Here is a 6,000-nt window from a genome sequence, read left to right on the forward strand (position 1 = left end):
AGAAGAGTGCAAGTATACATTAGAACACATTAACCTTCATTTTGACAATCTGAAAATACTCCCAGCCTGGCAGGGGTGGCGGAGGATGTAGTCTGTTCGTTGGGTTAGGGGAATTCTATGAGGGCTGCTAGAGAGGGGGATGGTGGGGAGTCCGGGGTGCCCCAGGGCCGTATGTGCCATATTCATGCCACCTAAATCATCTCATAATGGCAGCTGATGCAGATGTGGAATAGGGCATGCTATTGTTTCCATCTCAAAGCTGTACCGAATATTGGAAATGATTCGTGTAATAGTAGGGGAGGCGGGGACTTCCAGTTTTAGGCTATTGTTGCTCTAGTGGCTATGAATATGTGCCCCAAGAGATATTGGTCTTGTTTAGGAATGGAAGTCAGGTATACATGAAGAAAAGCGGGGTCTAGAGCAACAGTGGTTTTTAAAACAGTGTAGATAAGGGCAAATATCTCGCCCCAGTGTGTCTGAATTACTGAGCATGTCCAGAAGACGTGGAAGACATCAGCTACCTGAACAAAGTGGCGCCAGAATAGAAGTGAATTCTCAGCATGTGTATTATGGTTAAAAATTATGTATATAAAAAAGTAGATATGTAGGGCCTGAGTCATTAAGGAAAGTAAGGCAAAAGAAAGGCGCAAATGTTATCCAGGAAAAACCATGTTACAATGCAAGTGGTGCAAATTAGTTTATTACTTTGCACATGTTAAAATACTGCAATTTTTTTTTCAAATAAGTGCACATAAATATTTGATAGCTTTATTTTTACACTGAAATTTAAAGTTGATTTAGGACATGCCCTATCCCAACTATAAATCTGTCCCAACATTTTAAATTTACCTCTCCATCTGCAACATGGTTTTGCCCAGGTGCAAAGCTACTCCTTTTTATTAATTGCTCTCCTTAATAACTCAGGCCCGTAATGTGCAGGGCAAAAGAAATTCTGCATACATTACACATGATTGTCCCTTCAAATGCCTTCATGCAACCTTACATACTCCCATGTAGCCAAAATGCCACCACATAGCTAATATATGGTAAAAATGGCCACATATTCCCATATAGCCATGCATGCACACTTTTCCAACTCACCCGATTTAGTCCTGATTTGAGGACTTTGACTTTTGTACTGATTCCGGGACAGTTGTGAGGAGTTATCTCGCTAACGGATGCCACTTAAATGCCAAGCATACTAGTGCAGGTATGGTGTGGCTTTGATGGGGTGTTTTTAGGTTAGGGACTGGAGAGGCCCAACACTTAAGAAGCACTGGACACAATAACCCCCCCCCCCCCCCCCCCGGTGGAATGTGGCACTCCCAATGTGACGTGGCCATGCCCCCGTGTATCAAAACCATGCTGAAAAACTTGGGAAGTATGATCATGTGTGAGGATTCACAACACTATTTCCAGATAACTGTTAGTAATCAGTTCACAAGGACAGCTACAAACACCTTATCTCAAATCATGTTAACAGCACTCTGCTAAGAACAGCAACCTAACGAGTTTCCTCACCTGGGCTACTGCAGAGCTTTCCATAATCTGCAATCAATCCTTCAGTGAAATGGTCAAGTCACAACATCAGAACAATTTATCTGATCAATTTTTAGCCTTTATTAAATCCCCCAGTTCTACCAAATCTTTGCAGGAGCAAAGTTTTGTTTTGGATTTTTCTGCTTTGAAGAAGACTTGTTTTGTTTCACTGTACATCACAATTCTACATTCTCCAATCGTTCGGCCTCGACTTCGTCACCCACTATATTACTTCCTTCTCCAATCTCTTGACTTTGATATGTTCATCACTATTGTAGCTTCTACAATGCTTTTAAAAAATCCCCATAAAGGACGAAACGCGTTAGTGAGAGGAGAGAGGGGCATTAGCATACTGCAGATCGAGACATCAGTTATCAGATTGCACATCACAAGAACGGTCAGGTGTTTGTTATTTGGAGAAGCTGTCAGTACACTGTGAGTGAAAACTAACAGCTATCAGACTTCAAGACTACAACATCATTCAGCGGTTTAAGGTTTGATTTATCAGTAAAGCTGGCCACTTACTTTACTTGGACAATACATTAATTGTCTTGTTATCTTGTTTCTAGTCTGTTATCTAGTTTCCTTGCTTAACAGACTATTGATTTATCTGAGACGACACACCACAGTCACACTCCCGCCCGTTCCCTGCGATTGGCCAACGACCTTCGCCTCTCCTCCACTCTGACCACTTCATCCCACGCCAGAAATCAAGATTTCTCCCAGGCTGCACCCCTCCACTGGAACGACCTCCCTCACTCTACCTGACTGTCCCCTAGCCTGTGCACCTTCAGACGGGCAAAGCCTACCAGCCATCCATTAAACCATGCTTGCTCTTCTCACGTCCCTCTTCCTCTTGCATCTGATCCTCCCCTCTGACTCCCTCCTGTGCCTGATGTCTGTTTGCCATCCCTTTAGTATGTAAGCCCTTACGAGTAGGGCCCTCCTCCCTCCTGTCTTAATACTTATTACTTCTGCTCTAGCTACACTGGTCCTGATTCATTAAGGAAAGTTAAGCAAGTAAGGCAAATCCATTTTGCATTGGAAGGGGAGGTAAATTTTAAATTTGATAGCAGATTTATAGTTGGGATAGAACATGTCCTAGATCAACTTTAAATTTCAGTATGCAAATAAGCTATCAAGTATTTGTATGCTACAACAGCCAGTATTTTCCTTATGTGCAAAATAATAAACTCATTTACACCCTTTGCATTGCAACATGGTTTTGTCCAGAAAACTTGAGTAACAAAATGTACTCAATTTTTTTGCCTAACTTTCCTGAATGAATCAGGCCCACTGTAACTAGTCCTGCTTGGTGTTTAGGTTTTTAACATATTTTATTATTCTATTTATATGATTACCGTATATACTCGAGTATAAGTCGACCCGAATATAAGCCGAGGTACCTAATTTTACCGCAAAAAACTGGGAAAACTTATTGACTCGAGTATAAGCCTAAGGTGGGAAATGCAGCAGCTACTGGTAAATTTCAAAAATAAAAATTGATACCAATAAAATTAATTAATTATGATTGATGCATCAGTAGGTTGATTAATGAATGAGTATAGATGTATTGGATTCGTACAGTATAAAGCAAATATAAACAGTAGACAGTATAAATATGGCACAGTGTTAAACAGAGGTAAATGTTACAGTGTTCAGCATGCAGAGCAGTATTTCTAATGGATGCTGTAGGTATTGCACTGATAAGAGTGTCCGTGCCGCTGGTAGATGGATGTAAATAGTGCTTCTGCCTGTATTAACTTTGGCAGCCTGGAATGCACAGTAGGGGCTGTAATGGTGAATGTGTATCCCGTTCAGATGTGACAAAAGTATGCAATTACCTTCTGATGGTGGTCAAACTACCATTATGGTGGATGCCAGGGGTCTTGTGCGCGGTCCCGGGTAGGTTGGGTAGACGCTGACCGGTCTGAGCAGGAGCGATGTTGATATGGCTGTGAGGTCAGGCGGGCAGCGGTGTCCTGTCCGGGCGGTGTGTGAGCTGGCACTGAGTGTTGGGTAGTTTCCCCGCTGGTGGCTCCGATCTGTGTTTTTGCCGGGCAGCATCTGTTCCTGACGTGGCTCTGCGCAGTGTGACGTGATGTCAGAGGTCACGCTCTGCTGCATCCTGCATTGCTCTCGGTACGGCACCTTCTCTCCCCACTAGGAATGCCGCTCACTTAGATCACCCCGAGCATCACTCGAGTATAAGCCGAGGGGAGGCTTTTTCAGCACAAAAAATGTGCTGAAAAACTCGGCTTATACTCGAGTATATACGGTAAGTCTTTATAGTGTGAATATAAGATACAAATAAAACACTATAATATATACCATTCTCAACGCCAGAATGGTATATATTATATACGACCAGTCCTCTCACGACTAAGCGGCTTGGCCGGACGTAGTGTGTCCTTGATAGCCACTCGAGTCAAGTGGTTCTTTCCTGGCAGCTGCCAGCACCGTAACAGCATGACTAGATAGCCAATATGCTTCCTTGTATCCAATATGCCCATATAACTCCATAGCCATCATATAGTATATGGAGGCATACATAATTGTGATACAGATTTCTGCTGTTGCACCCTTCCCTCATGACCCAGAGAATACTCTACCCCACTGTGTCCGTTCTGGTGCCGGAACAGCAGTGGTGGTCCTCTAATTTATTTGACTGCCCCCATTTACATCTTGTTTAAAGTGTAGAGACATACAATGCAGGCCAGTTGGTCTCCAAAATAATAAAAAAAATTAAACATTGAAAAGTGGAGTTCACCATGTGAAATCCCTATCACTGTGACACTATCCTAAATCGTGATTTTCTTTAACTGCCTTTAATACAAAACAATGCCAAACAGTTGGATTGCAATGAGCTCACATACATTTTATAAGGGTTAATAAATAAACAAACTCCAGTTGTCTATAAGTATTGTCAGGTAGTCCAACCCAGCCATATCATGGTGGAGCTCTGTAATGCATTGCTTAAGAAATAGATGGTTATAGAATATTCCTTTTTGCATGAGTTTTGTCTCAGCTTCTTCCCATTGGGTACCAAGGTCTTATAGGCCAGTCTCAGCTGACAATCAAGTGCACACTAGAAGCACTGGACAAAAAATGAATGGCAAATTCTAAATGCACCTCTCCCCTTACTCCGATATTGAGGAACTCTCTATTTTCCTATTAACTACTATTCCCTCTACAGTTGCTGCATAATTATGGCTGCAACACACTAGTACTGCATTTATTCAAAATTATTTAAGAATGTCAAGTCCTGGATAACTGAAAGTCACCAGCAGGGTTTCTTTGGAACTTAAACTATTCAAAGCCCTAACAGGTATCTGATGTTGCCTGCCCACATTTTAAAAATACAAGAAACCCTTAGAGCAGGGGTGCACAACTTCAGACCTCAAGGGCTACCAACAGGTCATGTTTTCAGGATTTCCGTCTGGAAAACAGGTGGGATAATTACTGGTACACTGGTAAAATCACTTTAAGATAAAATGCTATGTCAGATCCAACATTGCCATTTAGTAAGGGACAGTAGTTTCTTATGTAGCAACACAATTTTTATCCACTATAACACAGCTTAGCTAAAGAACACCTTGGAAGAATTATTGGGGATTATTAATACTGACCTTGTAATGCCCTTGCAGGATTTCTTTTAATCGGCTTTCATTTAAAGTGGAATTTTCACAAGGATTTCACATCCCCTAAAAAATTGTATGCAGTACTGAGCTCTGAAAGTTGCCCTGTCAATTGCCAGTGGATTTCTGTAGAACTGAGGGTTGGAATAAGCCAGAGGGTAAGAAAAGCTGAGGTTTGTGTACATAACTAGTTTGGACCTCACTAAGGGTTAACAAAACCAGTGAAGCCCAACGTGGGTAACATGAGGGGAAGGGTTAAAGGAAAGGTTATAAAGTTCCATGGAGGAATGATTTTGCTCACTTGGATCCAGAAAAAGCTTCCCTCCTTCCCATTCCCGTCTGCTGGTTTTGGAGTTTGCCCTCCGTCTGGTTTGCTGGTGGCGAGGGAGGTGCACCCCCCATCTCTAGGTCGGGCTCTGTTGCAGACCCGATGTTATGTGAAGCTTCGTGGTGCGTGAGCTCTGTTCGCTAGGTCGGATTCTGGTGCAGACCCGATGGTGTGTGACGTCCATAGGGTCATGACCCTGCGGCTGGTGCTGCCTTTGGTTTGCAGGAGAACACTGTGCAGTTGGCTGGCAAGATTAGTGGGGCACACATGACTTGTAGTGAGGCGTTTGGAACCAGGGCCGGATTTACCACTAGGCAACCTAAGCAACTGCCTATTATTATTATTATTATTATTCATTTTTATTTATAGGGCGCCACAAAGTGTCCGTAGCGCCGTACAGGGACAAACAAGTACAATACAAGGTGGGACAGCACGGTACAGGAAACAATAAGCACAGTAACTCAGTAAGCTCAAAGCACAGCTAGAGAGAGGGGG

Source organism: Mixophyes fleayi, chromosome 10, assembly GCF_038048845.1.
Source record: "Mixophyes fleayi isolate aMixFle1 chromosome 10, aMixFle1.hap1, whole genome shotgun sequence".
NCBI lineage: Eukaryota > Metazoa > Chordata > Amphibia > Anura > Limnodynastidae > Mixophyes > Mixophyes fleayi.